The sequence below is a fragment of the Lemur catta genome, chromosome 6 (genome assembly GCF_020740605.2).
Source record: "Lemur catta isolate mLemCat1 chromosome 6, mLemCat1.pri, whole genome shotgun sequence".
Taxonomy (NCBI): Eukaryota; Metazoa; Chordata; class Mammalia; order Primates; family Lemuridae; genus Lemur; species Lemur catta.
Genome location: NC_059133.1, coordinates 25809739 through 25833567, shown reverse-complemented (window position 1 = coordinate 25833567; position 23829 = coordinate 25809739). Strand labels below are relative to the sequence as shown.

Below are 23829 nucleotides of genomic sequence, written 5' to 3'. Positions count from 1 at the left end.
GCAGATTAATACAGAGGGAAAGAGAGTAGATTAAGCCAGAGAATTAGTAGGAGCTGGGGCAGCAGTTTGGAGGAAATTATGTTGTGAGGCCATTGTAAGGACTTAAGTTTTTATATTTGTAATATAGGAAGCCATTGGGGGATTTGGAGCAGGTGAATAATGTGATCTGACTTTCACCTTCATGGATATTGGAAACTGATCATGCAGGAGTCATAGTGATAAGGCAGTTAAAATTGTCAACTGTGTAGGAGAGAAGGTATAGAAAACAGTAGACAAGGAGTGGACATTAGAGATCTTCCTTGCTTCCATTTTACTACTGAGAAAACTGAGGATCTAGAAAATCAAGTGATTTGCCCAAGATAGACAGTAATTGTATAGCAGTCCTGGAAACAGGACTCAGGAATCCAGTGTTCTTTATTACTTGTGCTTGGAGAGAGATGCATTTGGCTTCTCATGTAAAAAAACACAGGTTAGATGTCCCAATGTTTTAGAGAGGCTGGGTTTGTCCTTGTGAGGAGATATTAACACTTGCATGAGTTACGGTGGCCATGGAGTACACTGTGACACTCTCAGCTGTTCACCCATGTCTTTGTGACTCAAGAGCACATAGCTTGAAAGACTGGCAGGAACAAGTGAAAATTATTCATGGGCTGTACCCACAGACTTTCCACAAATGTCCTTCATGGTGGATCATTTCATTGATGGAACGATTTTCAGAGGTGATGATAGCAATGTCTGGTCTCTCAACTGTTCTTTAGCATGCTAGGAGAATGGCCTTTGGGTTCTAGGTTAACAAACATTTAGTATACGTGTACGTGTACACATATTATGTGTGTATACATTATATACACACTCATATGCATTGTGTACATTCATATATATCCATAAAATATACATATGTAAAAATAGAGAAAGCTCAAACTTGAAGTTATTAAAATATGCTTAACAGTATAAATATCAATCTACAGGATGTTAAAGTTACTATAGCGTAGACATCCGAGTTCAGATCAAATCATATAATAACTCTGGCTCTTGGCTAACTACATAAACTTGGAGAAGTTACAAAATGTCAGCAAGATTCAATTTCCTTGTCTGAAATATGGGATAATATTCATGACTAACTCATAAGGTTGTGACCAGATTAGAAAAAATACAGCATAAAGTACTTAAGGCAATGCCTGGTAAGTGTCCAATAAAGGTAGCTTTTATTTTTATTATTTTTTTCCTTTTGCTTAATGTCCTCTTATTTTTCTAGTTTCCTAAGGTGGAAGCTGAGATCATTGATTTGAGATCTTTCTTCTTTGATAATATAAACATTTGATATTATATTAATAACTTCTCTAAGCACTGCTTTAGTTGCATTCCATAAATTTTGATATATTGTATTTTTATTCTCATTCAGGTCAAAACATTTTCTAATATCCTTTGTGATTTCCTCTTTAACCTATAGGTTGATTTCCAAATATTTGGAGGTTTTGCAGATATATTTCTGTTATTGAGTCCTAGTTTCATTTTCTTATGGTCAGAGAACATACTTTGAATAATATTAATCCTTTTAAATTTATTAAGACTTGTTTTATGATCTAGAATATTGTCCACCTTCCTGAGTGTCCTTGAAAAGGATGTGTATTCTCCTGTTGTTGCATGAAATGTTCTAGAAATGTTAATGAGGTCAAGTTGGTTGATAGTGTTACTCAAGTCTTCTATGTCCTCCTGATTTCCTGTCTACTTTTGCTATCACTTACTGAGATTGAGGTGTCAAAATTTCCAACTTTCAGTACTGGAACTATAAAATATCATATACTAATATAGTCACTCCAGCTTTCTTTTAAGTTAGTGTTTCTGTGGTATATCTTGTACCATCCTTTTATTACTAATTTTTAAAAGCTATTTGTTAAGTGCTATTTTTCAGGTACTATTATTAAAGGGACATTTAAATGAATAGGCATCGGGAAGTCTTCTGCAAAGAGTTGGGAAGAGCTCAAGTTTGAAGAACGAACAACTTAGTCAAGCATACAGTGGGGAAAAGAATTTTCTAGACTGTGTGAGCTTCATGGATGCAAATATGAAAACATGAAACAGTCTGATGTGGATGGAGCACAGAACATACAGAGAAATATAAGATAATGGGGCTTGATTGATATAGGGCTAGAGAATAAAAATCATGTGAACTAAGATACTGTACCTTGAAAGCTCTAGAAAACATTAAAAAATTCTTAACAAGCGTTTAGTTTGGTCAGATCTCTAATTTAGGAAGTTTAGTCTGCCAGCATTGAAGAGGGTAATTTATAAGAGTTAGTTCTGGACAAGGGAGACCACTTAGAAAATCATTGTAGTAAATCTGCTTTGAAGAAATAAGGACCAGAATCAAGGCAGAGGCAACATAAATAGAACAGGTATATGGCTATAGGGTATATTAAGGAAACTGAGTCTACAGCATTAGTGTTAGGTTTAGATGTGGAGGTTGAACAAGAAGATAATCAATCAATCAATCCCAGGTTTGAGGGCTTGGCAAAAGAGACGATGGTGTTATTTATTATGAGAAAGAGAAGAAACAATTCAGTTGAACACACATTGAGTGTCTGTGAGACACCCAAAAGAGATGCCCAGTAAGCAGGTGTATTTATAAATTTTGTAACCAACAAGTGAGAGTGTACAGTTGGGGAAAAGAAAAGTCTTGATTGGCTGAGGCTTACTTAGTTGCCTTATTTTCCTGATAAGAGTTCTATTTTTCTAATCACATTTTATAATCTTAAGCAAAGGGAAGAATGATTTAATATAGAGTTGCTTTCATATGAGACCAAGTATAACCAAAAGGATATAGCATATCCTCAAATACCCTCCCCTTCACTCATTGCTTTGGTAAGTGAGATTAAGTCTTCTGACTCTTCATCCTACTCTTTCCAAAACATCACACAGGATCTCCCAGAACAGCACATTTAGAAAGGACATATAATCTGTTCCTCATATCAGCTTTATGGTAATAGGAATTTAGTCTTCTACATAATCAACCCAGGCTTTTCCACCCACCAGTGAAATTGTGGATGGAAACTATAAAACTTGAAACACTATCTTTCACATTTATGTTTGATCCTATTTGATGGTTGCTGATATTAGGGGGAATACATGCCTATCATCTGGTATTTCAAAACCAAGCCCTTCGAAGTAAAGTAACCCACAACCAAAAAGGTGCTCAGTTACCTTCTTGGCTCTAGAAGGTCATTAAATCCTGACCTCTCTTTTCTGCCCAGCTGCTCAGGACTGACTTGTGTTCTAATCATCATCATCATCATTTTATCAGTCTATTAAGAATTCTCTATGTTTCAATCTGGCCTGGAATACCTGCTGAGATCATATTCTCATACATACTAAGTGACAGTGTCATAAATTATCGTCTGCAAAACACCAATATTTCAGAAGCTGTAATTCTCTGTCAAGTTCTCTATTGTTTTATCACAAATTTCCACACTGTGTAGATGTTTAGAAAGTTAAATATTATCTCTATATATCTATATGTGTATATATAAAATATATATATTTCTCCATTAATGACTTTCTCTTGATTCTTATGATATCTCAGGAATGCAATATGCAGGATTTCCATGAATGTGTTTCTTTAGTGTGATAAATTAGGACCTGAATCTTTTGTAAAAGGGAGGAAGGACAGTAATTTGAATCTCTTCAGCAATAGTAATGTATTTGGAGACAACTTGAAATGTTTTATTTTTATCTACCAAAAATTACAGATTGAAAAAAGTAAAATTATCTCCTCTCTCTAAATGCTTTACTCTGATGGTATTATTAATATTATATAATTATCCACAAAAGAATATGTCATGTTATATACAATCACTACCCTTCCTTTGGAGATTTCAAAGATAAATGAATGAGAAACGATGTCCCTCAAAAAAGACATCAAAAGTTTATCCAGAAAACTTCTTTGTATTGGTTTCTCTTTTAATAAGTGAGGCTATCTGTTTTCATTTTTAAAAAATATAAAATCTTAACTAGTTCTTCTCTCTTGACATGGCCTAATAGACCCTGTGGGCAATCTCTAACCCCACCTCCTTCCTCTTTCTCCAATCACACTGTACTCTTTTCAGTTCACTGAACGCTCTAAGCTAATCTATGCCCCAGGGCCTTTGCACGTCCAGGTATCTCCTCCTACCCACCCTTGCTATCACTGTGGTCCATTTGGGGTGGTTCTTCTCATTTTTCTCTATCACTTCACCTATCCATTTCCTTTATAGTGTTTATCATAATTTATTTTTTAAGTGTTATTTCTTATCTCTCTTCCCCAGCTCCATCTGGGCAGATACCAGGTCTCTATTAGATGTCATGTCACATAGTGGTTAGTACCATGCCTGGCGATACATCATCAGTGTTCAATATGTATTTGTTAAATGAATGGATGGCAGAAATTTCTATACTCAAATTTTCAGTTGCTGCCTTATATACTTACAATTTAATATTATACCCTCATATTATAACTAAAACATATTTCTATAAATAGAGGAAACTTTGCCCATAGAAATAGTTAAGATTGTAAGCAGGGGAAACATAACTGATCTTTTCAAAATTTAGAATCTATTCTGCTAATGTTCACTTTCTAATGAGTTCCTGAATCTAATATATTCCCATATGTCTGGGAAAAAAATAATTGACTGTTAACAATTTTCAAATATGTTATTAAATTGGAGGATGAGGCCTGAAACTATCAATGTGATTTGAATTAACAAATATAATTATGAAATTTGTGGGAAAGACCCAGGCCTCTTGGTGGAATAAAACATAGTACCTGAAACACTTTCCTACCTCTCCTAAATTATTTTTTTAAGTTATAAAAAAGAAATTCTACAAACTACAATTTAAACTCTAAGGAAGTAATTAATTTAAGTAACATCCAGTTTAATACTATTTTCTTTTGTTTGGTTTTTCTTCATGGGAGAGAATAGCCTGAACTTTTCCTTTTAAAAAAAAAATCCATTCTAGCATTTTAGAAACTGTTACTAAAGTATTAAGTCATTTCTGAGCCATCAGTAGATTGAGTTTCTTAATCCCAACTTGTTTTAAGTTTCTCTTAATAAACTTGACCATATTTTATGACATATAAAACATGCTAAAAAAATTAATGCAAACCCAAAAGTGTCAGTATACTGATCTGAAACAGGCGGGATGATGGCACGGAGACCAAAACAACCTCACCAGTTTGGACTTCACACGAGCTCCTTGCCTTCTCCTTCAGCCCATATCTGAATTGCTACCTGGGATGGTTCTATGTTCTGGGAAGTTGATAGGAAACAGTCATTATATTAGATCAAGCGTTGACAAACTTTTCCTGTAAAGGCCCAGATAGTAAATATTTTAGACTTTGTGAGTCATACAGTTTCCGTCACAACTACACAACTCTGCCATTTTAGAGAGAAAACCACCATGGACAACGCATGGATGAATACACGTAGGTATGTGTTACTGTCAAATCAGGCTGCTGTAACCAACTACCATAGACTGGGTGGCTTATAAGCAATAGAAATTTATTTCCCACAGTTCTGGAAGCTGGGAAGTCCTAGATCAGAGTGTCAGCATGGTTGGGGTCTGGTGAGAGCCTTCTTCTTGGTTACAGACCTGCTGTCTTCTCCTTGTATCCTCTCATGGCGGAAAGAGGGCAAGAGAGCTCTTTGGAGTCTCCTTTTATAAGGGCACTAATCTCATTCACGAGGGCTCCACCTTCATGACCTAATTACCTCCCCAAGGCCCCCCCTCCTAATACCACCACATTGGGGATTAGAATTTTAACATAAGAATTTTGGGGAGGACGCAAATGTTCAGTGCATTGCAGTATGTCATAATAATACTTCTTTTACAAAAACATGATGCAGGCCAGATGTAGCCTGCAGACTGGAGTTTGCCAATCCCTGTATTAGATGATCGCTACATAGATGTATTTGTGATGGGAGTCATTTACAGGGTAAATTCCGTCAGCAAACATTTATCAGACACTTTCTAAATGCCAAGGTTTCCAGGTAGTCTCATAACTAAGCTTCACAACCGATCTGTGTTTGCTCAATGTAAAAACTGAAACTGCCTGGCTAGGAAGTTGTGCATCCAGACTGTGAACCTTTTCTCTTCCTTCAGGTTCAGTATTCAAGGGCATGCCACAGTCGAAAACAACCTGAGTTTGAATTTTGTCTCAGCTATTTACCAACTATATGCTTTATGGAAAATTACTAGACCTCTATGTGTCTCAGGGTCTTCACCTACCTCACGGAGTGTTTATGATGGTTAAGAAATAAACCACAGTAGTGCTTAGAACAGTACCCTGTGCTCAATGCGTGTGGCTAGCTTTGACCACAATTCTGCAGACGCTTAAGGTTCCAGAGAGTTCTTTCAGAGGTTCCGCAAATGTTTGATTCAATTGTTGTTGAAATATTTTTCACTATTAAAAATACTTTAATAAAAAGAAACATGTCAATGCAATGTATAGCAAATTTAACACATATTCTCACTCTACATGCTAATTTGTGTTATCAGTTAATTTTTGTTGTGCAGAGACATTGAAGCAAAGTTTTTCCTGTTCTTTCTGTTTACTTGAAAGTTTTGCAGAGCATTCAAGGTAAGCTGATAAAAATAATTACCATTTGTAACTACTTATCTGTGCAAATCAGAATTGTCTTGACACTGTGCAAAGTAAAAACATCTAAAATTGGAGGTTGAAGTGGATGTAAGATTCTTATCTCTAATATTGTGTTAATCAGAAAAACTTCATTATTCCCACTGATTGACTTTATAATAAGTAAATATTATAAATTATTTAAAAATCCTTTATATGAAAATGACTCACATTTTTTCTGTTTTATATATTGAAGGCTTATGTAAGTTTTCATTTGGAATTACAAAAGACACTTCCCAGCAACAATATTTAACCAACATTTAACTAGACAAGAGCTACTTCTTTAGATTGGGACTTTTTTTTAGATCAAGGTTTGAATTTCCCAGCATGAGAATGATTCTTATGTATCTTTTTAAAAAAATTACATTGTGATAACTAGGACAAGGCAAACAGTTACCCCAGTGGACTTCTTTATTCTCCTCCATTCTCCCACTATCACTGTTATGCCATAGTGACCTTAATATTTATTTTCACCTTTGATCTTCGTAATAATTTTCTGAGTTTGCCTGGCAAGTAGTGTTAGTGTCACAAATGAAGAAGCTGAGTGCGACTCAGAATATAAATGACTTCCCCAAATCACACTGCTAAGCAAGATTCCAATCAAGAGACTTATGACGACTAGTCCAGAGCTTTTTCCCACCAGTTTTGATGTCAACAGATGGCTGGGATTTGGGGGTGGGGCTTTGGGAGTTCAGAGGTGATGACTGAGCCATTGCCAAAACTGATTGAGATGCAGGTTCACCAAGCATAGCTTACTCTTTGGTTGTTTTCCTACATGTTGACCAGGCTTTCTAATGATAAAAAATCAACCTGGACACTGTAAAATGTTTTTTGTTTGTTTGTTTGTTTTATTTCAAACTATGATAGGGGTAAAATGTTTTTGGTTACATGGATTGCTTTTGTAATGCTTGAGTCAGGGTTAAACCTGTGCTGTCACACAGATGTTCATCATGCCTGTTAGGTAGGTTTTCACCTATCCCCGCCTCCACCTGATCCCCCACTTGGTTTCCTTTGAGACTTACTTCCCTCTAAGCACGTGTGTGCTCATCAGTTAGTTCCAATGTAATAGTGAATACAGGAAATAATTAACAGAGCAAATAGACAACCTACAGAATGGGAGGAAATATTCTCAAGCTATACATCCGATAAAGGACTAATAACCAGAATCTAAACGAACTCAATCAAATCAGCAAGAAAAAAATCAAACAGCCCCATTAAAAAGCGGTCAAAAGACATGAACAGAAGCTTCTCAAAAGAAGATAGACAAATGGCCTAAATGTTTTAATTTATTGTTCTGGACTCTGTCTCACTTTCGGCAGGAGTCCTTTGGCATGACGCTTTGCTAAGAAATCCACACATAGGTTTCAAACTCAGTCCTGGTTGATCTAGAGTCTACACCCTGTGAGGGCAGGGACGGTACTAGAGGTTTGTACCCACAGCACAAAGAGGTATCCAATTCCTACCTGTGAATAAAGGTATGATGGAATCAATCATCACGCTACATCCTTTTTCTTTAGATGTCTTTTTCTTTTGCTACTACTGTTTTTGGACCACTAAGACAGGAATGCTGTAATAAGCTCTTAGGCAATTCTTGACATTTTGATCTTATCTTCCTCCCTCACATTTCTTTTGCAACCACCATCCCACCATCGGTATAATCTCAAAGCACTCAGAAATGTTTTTCTAGTACCTCTCAGAACAAGGCCAGGATTCTCTGTCTAGGATTCCAGTTTCTCCGTAATATGGGCAAGCCTTGTTAATACATCTCTGGTCTTATCACCCTCCCTACAGTCCTCTCTCTAGACAGCACGTCTTCATTGCTGCCTTGTGTCTCTGCCATTGCTTGTCTGTTTGCCAGGTTTAATTTCTCTTCACAGATCCAAATTGTACCCATGATTTTGGGCCTAATCGAACTTCCATTTTCTATGATCTCTTCCCCAATAATTTTAGCCCTTTAGAATTTTCATAGTACAAATCTTATACTTGCTGACATGTATTATCTTCTGGGTCAGTTCAGTCTCTATGAAGACTGCAGGCAACCCTGTAAGATATTTAAATTGTACCCACATTTCCTTACCTTCCCCCACTGTAGACATCTACTAAATTAGAACAAATGCTTAATAAAATAATTCATAGATTTATTTGAGCTGAAATCATCCCAAAGCACAGATATAGAAACAAACATGTTTCTAAGACATGTCTAAACCATGGTCCATGCTTATCTTGAGATAATTTTTCACTATACTTTTTAATAAAAGAAGCACCTAACTTATAATTTTATAGTTTGTTTTTATTTTTCTTTCTGGGACATTGCCATGGTTATAGATATTTATTAAGTAAAATCTTCCACTGAAGCATATATAATCACCCATGAATGAATTATAGCAAATATTTAACAACTTCCTGCCTTCTAATTGGTTAAACAAAATGAGCGACGCATTAGCTGGCTCAACTCCTTTCACCTGGGAAGATCGCTATCAATTTCCATTATTGTTTGTTATCTGGAAGATTTGGAAAAGTCTAATGGCATTTCAAAAGATTTCAAGAAATGAGACATAATTCTACTTTTCAGAACCACTGACTAGGAAAAATCTAAATACAAAAAAAAAATTCTTTTGAATAAAATTCTGTCTTTCTTCAATCTTTATGTTTTAGAAAAAAACAACTACAATATCTACAATATGAGTAAAAAACAAATTCTGTTTGTATGTAAGAAACGAGAAGAAGAGAGGCACTGTAGGTTGTTAATAACAGGGGATGTTTTGCACCTGTTCTGGAAGACGAATCTGCATTTTGTCTTGGAGCCAGTCCAGAAGTCAAATTCCTTTAAAACAGGCAGAATCCAGCCTGGTTCTGGCTGCAGCCTGCGTGAAGGAAGAAAGAGTGAAAAAGAAGGGCCTACTGCATAAAATTTTATCCCCTTTGATATGTAAACATTCTTTCTCCACCTGAATCTGATGTCAGGGTAACTGGAAAACAAGAACTTGGTTGACTGAGCAGAAGCAATCTGTTGTATTCTGTTTTTTGAACCAAGAGATAATCAAGGACTGTTATTTCAGATCCTGGCTGACCTAACTTTTGAGTGAAAAATGAAGTCGGAATGTGAGATAACTGGCTAGTCTGTGCATACTAAAAAAAAAAAAAAGACATCAGCATCCCTCTTGAAACTGCTCCGACTTAGCTGATTTTTTTTGTCCTTTTTATTAGTAATTTAGATATTTTCTTTTTCTGTATTGCAGACTCCTCTGTTGTTGTGGGATTTAATCTACTGGATGGAAGTAAATGACTTAAACTGTATTCATGTTTGCAAAGAGCCCAGAAAAGATGTTAAAGTTGTTAACAACATGGAATTCTACCCTAGGGTAGAAATTGGCTGGGCAAATTGGGACAGAACTCTATGAAAATTTTAAGAAGCTTTCTTTAAATTCCTAATTGAAAATTGCTACTGTTTGTGTTGCTGTTCATTTGTCATTTAAACCTTGGTCATATAGATTCCACTGACTAACCCACTCTTGGGGTGTGGAAGAAAATGTTGAGTGCACGTGCTTTTTAGGAAAAAAAGGGCTGAATGAGAGTGGGAAAGACCTCAATCCTGTCCTAGTGCGTTCCTGTGTGACCTTGGACAAGGGTCTTCACCTTTCTGGTCTCTTACCTAGGATAAACAGAAGAGATTGAATTAGAATAGAATTTCAATCTGTGCTCAGTTGTGGGGGGTGGTGAACCAAACCAACTGGGGTCCCTGTCCTTCCCTTCTTGCTCCAGTTGAAGAACCTCTGCTTTGTTGGGGGGTGGGGGAGAGGTCTGTGTAAGAGAGTATATAAACCGGGGACCTGTAAGTTGGGTGATTTGAAGGCGGCTTGCATTTTTTTTTTATTTGAAGTAGTTGCTGATAATTGAAAATAAGACTTCATTTTAGGAAATAAAGCTTCCAGCTTCTCTTGAGAGACTGGAGAATCTAACAGCACTTATCTCATCTCCCCCAACTCCATCCCCACCCCACGGATCTGCACATGGTTTATTTCTCCCGTCATTGAATTCTCTGATATAAGGTATTCCCTTAAAATTCATCCCCATCAGTTCTTTCTAATACCTCCTTTCCCAGTGAGTCTCCATTCCCCAACTTGCTTTGTTTTGCTTCTTGGCACTTCTTACTACTTACAAATACATACATTTTTTTATGTGTTTCCTTTTTTTTTTTTTTTTTGACAGAGTCTCACTTTGTTGCCCGGGCTAGAGTGCCATGGCGTTAGCCTATCTCACAGCAACCTCAAACTCCTGGGCTTAAGCGATCCTACTGCCTCAGCCTCCCAAGTAGCTGGGACTACAGGCATGTGCCACCATGCCTGGCTAACTTTTTCTATATATATTTTTAGTTGTCCAGATAATTTATTTCTATTTTTTTAGTAGAGACGGGGGGTCTCGTTCAGGCTGGTCTTGAACTCCTGACCTCAAGCGATCCACCTGCCTGGGCCTCCCAGAGGGCTAGGATTACAGGCGTGAGCCACCGCGCCCAGCCAAGTATTTCCTTTTTTGTTAGCTATCTCTTTCCACATATTATATTCCCTAGAATATAAGCACTATGAAAGCAGGTACCTTGTCTGTTTTGCATATGCCTAAAACAGTACCTAGTATATAGCAAGCACTTAATAAATTCTATTTATTAAATGAATAAATGGATGAGTGAAACCCTGTCTGGCAAAGGCAGCAATATATAGTCATGCATTCCTTAGGGACAGGGTTCTGAGAAATGTGTCCTTACATGTGGTCTCCAGATCCCCAAGTGCGGCCCCTTGACAGAATCCAAACTTAAGAGAACAAATCCCTTCAAGGATCCGGAAGGCCACATGTGGCCCCAAGGCCGCAAGTTCCCCACCTCTCATATCTAAACATAGAAAATATGCTGTAAAAATATGGTATTATAATCTTCTACGACCACTGTAACACATGGAGTCTGTCCTTGACCGAACCGTTGTTATGTGGCGCATGACAGTGCTAGAAGGCAATAGCAGTTGCCTCCTTGGAGCACATCCAGTTTGCCACAGTCCCCGTTTCTCCTACTATGGCCCCAGAACTGAGTTCATTTGTTATTGAGGTTGCTTTTCTTATACTCAGACCACTTTTCCATTGATGCTCCTGCTTATTCCATGCAGGTATTTTCATCTATCAAACAATACCCCTGGTCTAAAATTTCATTTGTGGCCAAAAAAAAAAAAAGCGGGGGGGGGGGGGTCAAAAAACAAAAAACCTGCTACTAAAAATAATTTGAAAATTCCTAGACAAGAGGACCTCTCAAATCCCTTCCAATTCTGACAACCAGTGAACTCATGCTTCACAGCCATTCAGATCTATGCGTATGAAATACAAGAGGTGTGTATTCAACTTTCCTCCATCACCTCCTTTAGACGCTTTTTTCTTTCTTTCTTTTTTGAGTCAACCCCTGCAAGAGCGGACCAAGCGAGCCCATTAAAAGAATTCGTTCCCACCTGCCACCTCCAGCCAGCCAACAGTCTCAGCTCCACCGCTCACTCGCTCCGCTCCTGATTATGTAGAACCATTCCAATCCTGAGTGACAGGATTTGCAAAGACAGCTGTTGGGCTCCACAAACGTTTGGAGGAGGGGAAAATGTGGGGTTGGTTGCTACATTCTCCTACTCGCTTTTTACTGAAAGAAACAGCTGCGATGTTCACATGTAAGACAAAGTAAACAAAACCTGACGATGCCCTGCAGCATTCAGCAGTAAACATTCAAATGGATTTTTCCACACCAAGCCTGCAGGACCAGCGCTCTCTCAGTTCCCCACCGCACAGAGGGGAGCGAGGTTTTTGCATACCCTGTTCACTTAGCCAAACACTGCCCTAGATGGGCAATTCAACCCGAATGAAGCAATCGTGATTCAAGCGTCCCGACTCTCAGCATTCCGTTACTGCTTATCACACACACAGCGTTGGCAGGTTCCTGCAACTGCTGTGTACACCAGGCAGAAATGCAGTGCTGATCTCTGCGAGGCACGCATTCTTAGGCTCATGGGCATGAGTGTGCTGACCTGGCTGTCGGGGAAGTAGATCCCTGCCTGGGGAAGCCAAGGTATGTTTGGAGGGACTCTCTGATTCAACCGTGGCCAGCTCCTTCCTTTTATTTCCTTTGCCCTTTTATTTGCTTACGCAGAAAACAGACTATTCATTTATTCCTTTTCCCACCCCATCCCTCCTAACTACCAGGGCCATCTGTCCATCTGAAACTGTCGTTGGTTGCACAGTTGTGAATCCAGGTGACAATCAAAATGAAGAAGTGGTGAGTGTCCCTTAGTGATTTCTCTGAAGGGGTTAAAAAAAAGGCTTTGTGTTTGTTTGGAGTTCTCCAGTTGAAATACTGTACTCGTTGAACTGCAAAGAATAAAACCTACAAGCAGGCACTGTGGTAATGTAACAAACATATTAGGCAAGGGTACTAGTTCCCAAATATGCTTGAATGAAGCAAGTTCTTTTAAAAAGTGGAGGGGACTTTTGATGTTTTACGTAGTTATGTTTTCAATTTCTCATGCTCAGTTTAAAACTCAGATTCTTTGTTTTCATGGGTATCATTTAGAGCAGCTTGGTTGACAAGTAAATGCACTGAGAAATGAAAAAAAGAATTCTTTTGTGCCTTGACTTCCATGAATTAAGTGTCTGAATGTATCCATACGCATTTGATTTTTAATCAGAGATGATCACTGATTGGAAAAGGGATTAAGAAGGAATTTTTTTTACAGGATTCTTTTATCCTAAGATGCTTCTCAACACCCAATTATGTTACTGATTTTTTTTTTTTACAAACTCATTGCTACACTAAGATGTATTGATTTTAATCTAGTTAAATATGTCAAGTGAGAGGAAGTGATAAAAAGATTACTTCTTCAAAACATTTATCTCTCCAATGGAATCCTCTGATTTTTATAACCTTAAAGAAGTAGGTCCATGAGTTGGGGGAAGTTAAAATTTGAAATGTTTCCTTTATTCATTTCTATAGATGAGAATCCAAGTTAAAGAATACTATTTTCTGAATCTTCTTCTCCACCTGCCCTATGTTATCATCACCTTTTGTTGCTGCTGCTGCTGTACGAGCCCTGAAGGAACATGAGATGGCTTTCCTCAAATAACTGGGATTTAAATTCAGTTCATATCTCTTAAGTGAAGTGGGTATGGCCAAAAAGGACTCACTGCCCTGGGGTGCCTGGAAGCATTATCAGCAAAGGCATTCCCCTCAGGAGAAAACAAGCACAGACATCTCACGTGGGCCCACCTTTCCAACCTTCTCCTGGACTCTAGGAGCCTTCTCTGAGCCAGAGGTCTCTCTGAAGTCACTGTCAGACCATTTTGTGCTGTTTAGGAACGGCTGAAGTCCTTATAAATCCCAGATGGGATGGGAAGAAAACTACATTGAATTGATGATTTCCATGATCTCTAAAATTCAACCCAGTATTTCTTAAGATTAATGGATGTGACATTAATAACGCATATGACAGGTCCAGTGTGGGGTCAATTCAGGGGGAATTTGTGACCAAAATATCAAAAGGTGCTCATTACAATACAGTTTCACTGAGGGGGATGCCCCCAGTAAGGCCTGTGCCGCAGAAGCTGCAGGACCTCCACAAGGCCAGCACCCCGGGCCATTGCTTCTGATGGTCTTTTTTTTTTTTAATTTTTTTTCTCTGATGCTCTGGTCTTTTAACTAGAAGGATGGCTAGCTGCCGTTTGCTACAGGCATCTCCTGCCCCAGGAACTGTGCATATATGTGGTATCTGATACCTTTAATACTCACAGGTATGCAAGGTAGGAGCTAGGTGCATTTTTTGTTTTGTAAGATTAGGAACCAGAGAATGGAAGATAGGCTGTGAAGAGCAGGAGAGGGGTAATGGGAGAGATTGGTCAGTGGGTACAAAGTTACAGTTAAGTAGGAGGAATAAGTTCTGGTGTTAACCATTGGCACAGTAGGATGCCTACGGTTAACAATATCATATTGTATATTTCAAAATAGCTAGAAGAGAGAATTTTGAATGTTCTCACCGCAGAGAAATGACAAATATGTGAGGTGACAGATATGCTAATTACCCTCGTTTGATTATTGCATATTGTATACATGTATCAAAACATCACACTGTACCCCATAAATATGTATAATTGTTATGTCAATTAAAAACAAAATAAAAAATAAAATTTTTAAAGAAAAGAAGATAACTTGCCACATAATTTGATAGGTACCCAGAAGTGAGATTGCAAAGATGCCAAGAACATACACTAGAGAAAGAACAGTTCCTTCAATAAATGGTGCTGGGAAAACTGGATATACATATGCAGAAGAATGAAACTAGACCCCTATTTCTTGCCATACAAAAAATGAAATCAAAATGGATTGAAGACTTAAATCTAAGACCTGAAACTAGAAAACTAATAGAAGAAAACATTGGGGAAATGCTCCAAGACATCGGTCTAGGCAAAGATTTTTTGAGTAATACCTCAAAAGCACAGGCAACCAAAGCAAAAATGGATGCATTGGATGACATCAAGCTAAAACGCTTTTGCACAGCCGAGGAAACAATCAACAAAGTGAAGAGACAACCCACAGAATGGGAGAAAATATTTGCAAACTACCCATCGGACAAGTGACTAATAACCAGAATATATAAGAAGCTCAAACAACAGGAATACAAATCAAATAATCTGATTAAAAAATAGGCAAAAGATCTGAATAGACATTTCTTAAAAGAAGACATACAAGTAGCCAAGAGGTATATGAACAATGCTCAAAATTACTAAATATTAGAGAAATGCAAATCAAAACTACAATGAGATATCATCTCATTGTGAGGAGCCCCACTGTCTTGCGCTAGAGAAGTTCTTGGGAGTTGGATCCCAGTTAAAATGGCTTTTACCCAAAAGACTGGCAATAATGAATAATGATGAGGACGTGGAGAAAGGGGAACCCTCGTGGGAATGTAAATTAGTGCAACCACTATGGAGAACAGATGGAGATTCCTTAAAAAAACTAAAAATAGGTAGATGTCATGTTAAAAAAAATAATAGTATAGATGATGTAAAAGGCCCCTTTTCCAAAGGAGTCATATAGACTCAGTGTCAAGTTCTTCCATAATTTAATACATTCCTGGATAGCAAGGGTCTTTGGAGAGCTAAATCAATTTCTATGTCCTAGCATACTATTTCTAAGTGTTCTTATGGGGGTCACCATATTTTATGTACTAAATACTTATTTGAAAGGATCATTGCCTTATTCCTTATGCTAATTTGTAGGGAGAAGTTTATGTATTTCGAGAATTTAATTTATCTCGGCATTTTATCCAGGAAATGAGAGCCAGATGTTTTTGGACATTTGTTATGTGCTTTAAATAAAATCTTAGGTTAAGATAAGAGAAATATATTGATTGAATATTGCATCTTTCTCTGAAGAACATAAAACTTTTCATGACCCACATCTCATCATACCTTAAAACTTTAGGGCAGACTCTAATCAAAGGAAAACATTTAACATGTCCCTTTATTTGTAAATGGCAGAGATGGGAAGGTGCACTCAATTATATTAACAGAGCTTTCAATTAATCTAAATTCAACGCTAAGGCCCCCCTAAGGGGCAGGGAGCTCGAGTAAATGTCCTTTTGAGGAGAGTTCACCGCCAGGTTCTGAGGGAGGTCACAGTCCGGTCCTCCTGCACTCCTGAGGCCGGATCCTTGGATTCCATTTCAGGCAGTGACATTCCAAGAGTAAGAGGAGCTGGCTGCAGCCCTATCCACGTGTGTCTGTTGGCTTGCCTGCCCGTCTGGCATCTCCATGCCCCTCCTCTTCCGAACTGCCTTGCACAACCTTCCAAGCAGAATGAGCTGTCCTTTCCAAATGTGACCCTAACTCATTCAACAGCTGGAGGCAAGAGCAAAATAGACTGAGCTCATGGAAAGGGTATTAGCATTGAGAGCATTGAGTCTTTTTTTTTTTTTTTTCTCTCTCGCTCTCTCTCACTAAAAGATGTTTGGAAAATCCATCTAAAAAACTTTTTTAAAAAAAAATTTCATTCATAAATTTTGTTGAAGGATTTCTCAGAGAGTTTCCATTTAACAGGCTTTTTGGAGGGAATGAATATACAGTTTTATTATTTTTCCTTCTTCCTGTCCCTGAGCTTGGGGAGGATGAAAGAGACTGGCTAAAAAGAGAAGCCTTACCCAGCCACCCACGCTTTTCCTTGAATAATCTGAGGAGCCCCACTGCCTTGCGCTACGGAAGTTCTCGGGAATTGGACCATGCTTAGAAGAGCTGGGCTTTCTCCTTTTACTTGCCCCTGAAATTGTCTTCACTTTCATCTGTAAGTCACGGAAGTGATCTATTATACATTTAAGGACTTCAAAATCTATTTGACTCTGTACAAATGAGGTGTATTCCCTGCCGTCTTTATGTAGTTCTCTTATAACACGGGGACTTGGAAAGAATTCAGTGAAACAACTGAGTCAGCATGAGTTCACACAAAACAACTCATTTCACACTAATATCCTTTTCTTTCTTTCTTCCCTCCCCCTTTTTTAATAGATCAGGGAAATCTCAAATGCATAGTATCACGTTGTCAGCAAGGTACATGACAAACTCTGGTCACAAGAGAAAGTTGTTTAATGAATTAATGTCAACTCGGGAAGAAGTGGCTAATGTAGACTGGATCTTGGTCCTTGGCTCTACACGTACGTGACTGGAGATCACAAACCTAGGAAGGACAGGAGACACACTGACTGATCTCAGAAGCCTGTTATGTGAGCCAAACCCAATACAAAAAAAATTAATAATATTAAGTAATTATGAAATTCCCCATTTAAATAAAAAAATTAATATCATACCTTTGGGGTAGGAAAGGCCAAATTTTAATATTGGTTAAAAATAGTTTGGAAATGTTATTTGTCTATCCTCAATACGATTGATGTTGCTTTTAAGATATCCCAAGTAATCTGAATTAATAATAGAGACAACATCTATCATTTATTGAGTACCTAGTGTGTGCTAAGATAAACTTATAATAAAGGTATAAACTATTCCCATTTTACAGATGAGAAAATGGAGGAGGTTAAATAACCAGCACTAAATCAAAATGGCTAGCAAATAGCAGAGTTAAGACATTAGCCAAGATCGGTTGGCTACAAAGTCCTTTCCTCTGTGCTATTAACGAAAAAGATTTTCCAAGAACTTTGCATTATTTATTCATATCACACAGGGAGAATGTTAGTCATCTCAAGGACCCCACATTAAATCAAGACATTGAGTAATATCTAGAGAAAGATGACCAGGATAGGAAAGAGTGTGGAAGCCATGCAACAAAAGGCATAGTTGAGGAGATGGTAAATCTTTAACGTGAAAAACAGAAGATTTGTGGAAATATGGAAGATACTTTCAAATACTAAGGACCTAGGGTCAACTGAAAGTCACAGGCAAAGGTTTTAACCCCAAGTAAACCCCAAATAAACTTTCCAACAATAAGTTTCGTTACAAACAAGAGAAGAGAAGGCTCCAGAAATGAGCACTTGCAGTCCCCAGAAGCACTTATGCAGGCACTGAAAGTCACCCAGACCCACGAGGGTTGTTACTGAGTGAAATTCTGCCTTTGGAAACGTTTGGCCTAGTTGAGGAATTTTTAATCTGAGACCTAAGGGTGAACTTTATGAAGTCCCTGGAAATTATATGAAAAATTGTGTGTGTATTTTTTTTTCCTGGGAAGATGGTGGATATTTCTTAAGATCTTCAAAGCACTTCTATAAAATCTGTGAACCAGTAATGAAGTCACTTCAAATTCTGCAATTCTGTTTTGTAAAACTAGTCTTACCCTTCACAGAGGTGCACCCAACAGAATTGTGTGATTGATTTACTGTTAGGGACAAGGGAGAATAAACAATTGAAAAAAATGTCAAGGTTTTGAGCCTAGTAACTAAGAACCTATTGATACAACTGAAAGATTTTTTTTAAAAAAATGAAAGAGAAGTACATTTAGTAGAGGAAATTAAGTAGAAATAAATGGACAAACTGAGGCCTACGATTCCAACACTGAGTGTACTGAGTGTGTAATCCAAATATTCATTTACATCATGGCAGAAAAATGCTGAAATCTAGGGATGTATGCTGACTGGTGACTTTGAGTCTTCTATAAAAGTAAAAAAAAATGCCACTTGAAATTTAGGACCATAAAATGTTATAAATGCAACAGGTTTGGAGATTACTTCTTAAACCTACTCATGTTACAATTGAAAAAAACCACGTCTCAGATAAACTAAGGGACATTTTCTCTACCCTGGTACTTGATAGCCAATTCAGGTCTGTGTCTACAAATCTAAGGGAAAAAAAAAAAACCAAGAATTCTAAAACATTCAAATCTGGAATAAAGACACCACCTATATTTTTTTAGAAAAAAAAAATTTTGAAAAAAGCTAGTGTTAACTACATATAATATACAAAGGTCCACTTTGTTATGGTATTAAAGCAAGACCGTAACACTGCCTCTTAAGAGTTTTAAAGTATGAATTCCACACTTCAGCATGCTCTGGGATGTTTTTGCAGAATTTTTAACGTTGGTCCTCATAGTCTTAATTTACCTCAGGAAATTTACAGGGATCCTTAAACTATAAAGAACAAAGAAGCACATGGCTGTGTTATTTAGTATTGGTGAATTAAGTCCCACAAGTCTTTTGGTTTCCTTTCAGATGCTGTCTTGCTAGTTTCTAAGATCAGAGGGAGACTAGCTCTAGGCGTGCTCATGTGCACAGCGGTGGCGTTCCCCACCATCTCTACCATCTGATGAAAAGATTCATTCTGTGTCTCAAAAGGATCTCCCAGATCCAGTTCTGAGTCAGCAGGTCTTTAGTAAATACATAAACTTTTCCACCGCTTCATTTTTTTAATCCATCCGACAGGGTCAAGGCGGGGTTGAGAAAAGAAAAATTTGAAACTAGTACCATTGGAGACTTATTTCCTGAAAAAACAAACTGTTTTTAATAATCTGAAAGTTTATGTTATATTGACATGCAAGTTATATACATGCATGTGTGTGTATGTTCATTTTTGGGGAGACTCAAATTAAATAAAATTTTGCCTGGGGAGTTGCCGAAATTAGTGGGGTGTCAGCTGCTGTAACTTCGGCTTTAAACATTAAACCCGAACACCGGCTTCGTGTTCCAGTTCATACTGAAGCTTTATAATATATGGCCTTAGAGTAGACATATAATGATCTCCTGGGACAGGTGAGATCCAATTAAAATTCAGTTTGCTGTCTTAGGAAAGACATAAGCAGTTATATATCCTTTGAGAATGTCTTAAGAAATACACACCTGAGCTTTAAATGGCTACTCATTTGACTGTGAAGTTGAATTTCAATTCATCTGGGAGTCAGAGCACAAGAAAGAATTCAAATAACAACACTGTGATATTTCCTGGTGTGTTACCAGGGAGAAAAGAGCTCCTGGAAAATGAATGCCTTACACATTTGCAGATATTACCAGCCACTTATAAAAACAAGGCTATTGTTATGCGTAAAAGTCATTCCTTTTAGGGGAAGCCTAAGACTGAATTGAAATGTGGCTGACATTTCTATCACAAGATAAAATGTTTTTTAAAATATCATGTTTAAGTTCTTTTAGTTAAAAAAAGAAAAGGGGGGGGAGAAGAAAAAGGAAAGAAAAAAAAATCTATAATCCAGTATTCATAAGCAATTCCAGACACTTCATAAAATAACTCCCTGGAAGACATTTCACTTCTAAACACAAAAGCTATTATACTAGCAGCCTTTTCTAATTCTCTTTTAGTTCTGTAAGGGAATTATTGGCTATATTTTGCAATCCCACATATTGTTTTAAAAAGACAAAAATACATAGTAGACTGAACAGAAAACATACAAGCAAATGCTTTCTATTTCGTTTGTTAGCTGACTGCTAAGATGAAACACTCCAACAATATACAAGTCTCCCCGCCCCCACTTCATTCTCTGGTTCTTTTGCTTGCTTCTTTTGTACAACAGAGTTTGATGTATTTTTAAAAATATAAAAAGAAAAAGCTACTATTATTGCCTCGGAGCTACTCCATCTCGCTGCCCCACTTTAAATTCCGATTGAGTGTAACTGTTTCGACGTGAGACCACAGACAGATTGATGAAATAAGATTGATGGGTTTATTACACATCCATATTTAGGTACTAAACAGTATTGTACTCAGGGTGATTTAGTTATATAGCTCATTTATTTCTTCGACAAATTTGTTGAATAGCTATATTAGTTAAGCCCATGCAAGCTGATGTAATAAATAAATCCCCAAATCACAATGGCCTAAAACCTTAAAGATTTAATTTTCATTCATGAAAATAGTGCAATGTGAGTGACTCCCCGGATTCAGGGGGCCAGGATCCTTCTACCTCGTATCTCCACCATCTTCTAGAGCTTCAGAGTCCTCTACATTTATCCAAGATAAGGGAAAAGATATTTAAGCAGGTGTATCTGCTTTTAACTGTCATCTGCTCACATGCTGTTGGAATTAATAAATGCCATAATCACACCTACGTGCAAGAAGGTTGAGAAATGTATTTCCCTGTGGGGCAGCAACCTGTGATAACTTCACACTCTGGAAGGGGTCAGCTGCAACACCTGTAATAAGATACTGTCCTGGGCATTGTGGAATTTTCAAAAATATATCAAACTGGGATCTTGTCTTCCAGGAGCATGCATTTTAGCAAGTTTTTACAAGACTTCTATTTCCTTACCAGTAATAATAGTTAATATATATTAAAAGAGTGTATGGTCAGGATCATTATTGGTCCAGATGGGGTACAGGTGGTATACAAGCCTAGTGCAGGGGATGTCCAAATAAATCCATGCTCTTGCCTCCTGGCCTCTATAGTCTTCTAATGACCTAAGGCAGGGATTCACGTCTGGTTCTCCTAGAAGTTTCTACCACAAGGTAGAGCTCATACCAGACAATTAAGGAATGTGCATTTTACTAAACAGAATCTCAGCACCTACTGCTTGGGTAACTATCAGTAATGAATTAGAACCCAATTCCAATTCATAAAAAGTTGTACTCCAAAACATAATTACTTACAAATGAAAGGTTTTTATAAAAATAAAAGGTGCCTATACTAAAATATTGATTTTTTTAAAGCTGAGTCAATTGAGATGAAAATGCTAACTTGTTTGAATAGATGAACGTATGAGTATTAGTGAAGAAAACTCACTTAAAAAATACTCACAAGAGAGAGCAAGATGCCCAGGTTAGTTCAGTGGTGAGACAATTTTTCCAAGGACCAGCAGGGAGGGGGATGGTTTCAGGATGATTCAAGTCCATTACATTTATTGTGCAGTCTAACCTCTCTGCTACTGATAATGTGTATTTGCAGCCGATCCCCAGAGCTAGCATCACCTCCTCAGCTCCACCTCAGATCATCAGGTATTAGATTCCCATAAGGAGCGCACAACCTAGATCCCTCACATGCACAGTTTACTGTAGGGTTGGTGCTTGCTCCCATGAGAATCTAATGGCGCCCACTGATCTGACAGGAAGCTGAGCTTATGCAGTGATGCGAGTGATAGGGAGCAGCTGTAACTACAGGTGAAGCTTTGCTCATCGCCAGACACTCACCTCCTGCTGTGTGGCCCAGTTCCTAACAGACCACGGACCAGTACTGGTCTATGGCCCCGGGGGCTGGGGACCGTAGATGTAAAGCACTTAGCTAGGTGCCTGGCACAGAGGGACTGTGCAGTAAGCACTAGCTATGATTTAAACATCAGTTTTATACAGAGGTTATTATTATCTCTGTCTTCAAAATAAGGAAAATGAGGCATGGTGAGGTTAAGGGGTGCTATGGACTGAATGTTTATATCTCCCCAAAATTTATATGTTGGAATCTAATCACCAAGGTGATGGTATTAGAAGGTGAGGCCCTTGGGAGGTGATTAGGTCCTGAGGGCTCACCTTCATGAATGGGTTAGTATCCTTATAAAAGACACTTGAGCGAGCTCAGTCATCCCTTCTGCCATGTGAGGATGCAGCTCCAAGGACCATCTTTAAAGCAGAGGGCAAGCCCTCATCAGACACTGAATCTGCCACCGCCTTGATTTTGGACTTCCCAGCCTACAGGACTGGGAGCAATGAATTTCTGTTGTTTCTAAAGTATTCTATATAAGGTATTTTATTATAGTGACCCCCATGGACTGACAGAGGATACATCTAAAGCCCCTTAGCTGGAGAGCTGAGATATACACATACAGTAAGTTCAATAACAAGAAGAGTATTTTTGTGAACATGGTGGCCTGAGCACCTACCCTGCAGTTTCCCAACGCCCCCTGCCCCATTCTAATTCTAATCAACTTCCAGCTACCTGTCTTAAGCAGAGCACATTTAGGGGCAGGGTGATAGGTGGGGCCTGGTGGTTGCATGCAAGGCCTCCCATCTGCGGGAGTCCAGCTGGAGAAAGCTGATGACAGGCTGACTTCTGTGCAGCCGTAATGATGAACCCAGGGGCATGAATCAGAGCACCATGCTTCCTGGAGAGAGTGAGGCCCTGAGTTATGGACCTGTAAACCCCTAAAGGGCACTGGGTGAGCTCGAAGGGATGATCTTGGGGGCACCTGCTAGTCTCCTTGGCTTTGGAGGAGTTTGGAGGAAGAGGCACAGGTGGGTCAGGTCCTCTCTGCCCTTGAGGCTGGCCAAGCATGTCGCAGCTTTGTAGAGGAGTGATTTTCTCTTGATACCTAGCTGGGTGAGACAATTTGCCAGCAGGGACTGAGACAGCTGTATTTTCCTCCTTTCCAGCAGGTCAAGGGTCCCCAGAGCTAACTGAGGCAACTAGAACCAGGGGCAGGCAGTGAAAATCACAAATGCTCCAAGGGGACCCAGTAGCCAAATTGAAAAACCACCACCCCACACCAAGATGAATATTCTTCTAGTCAAATAGAACTTCCAGAGAAGACAGATAACTACAACAATGAATCAAAGGTGCACTTACAAAGATTGAAAAATAGCATTAAGATAACTTTCCAGAGCTCAAAAACATAGTTTGTAAATTAAAAAGAAAAATCTAATCCGGTTAAGGAAAGGATGGACCAAGATGAGAAAGGCTCACTAACCTCAACTAACCATATGAGACAGCATAAATTAAATGCCCA

The 23829-nt window shown here is 38.3% G+C and overlaps 1 long non-coding RNA gene across 1 annotated transcript; it reads left to right on the top strand.

The window, feature by feature from the left end:
* Window positions 1-12593: 12593 nt before the first annotated feature.
* Window positions 12594-14737, top strand: LOC123639452. Its single transcript, XR_006735730.1, has 3 exons — window positions 12594-12755; window positions 12890-12962; window positions 13677-14737. It is a non-coding gene; the product is annotated as an uncharacterized LOC123639452 (long non-coding RNA).
* The last annotated feature ends 9092 nt before the right edge of the window (window positions 14738-23829 follow it).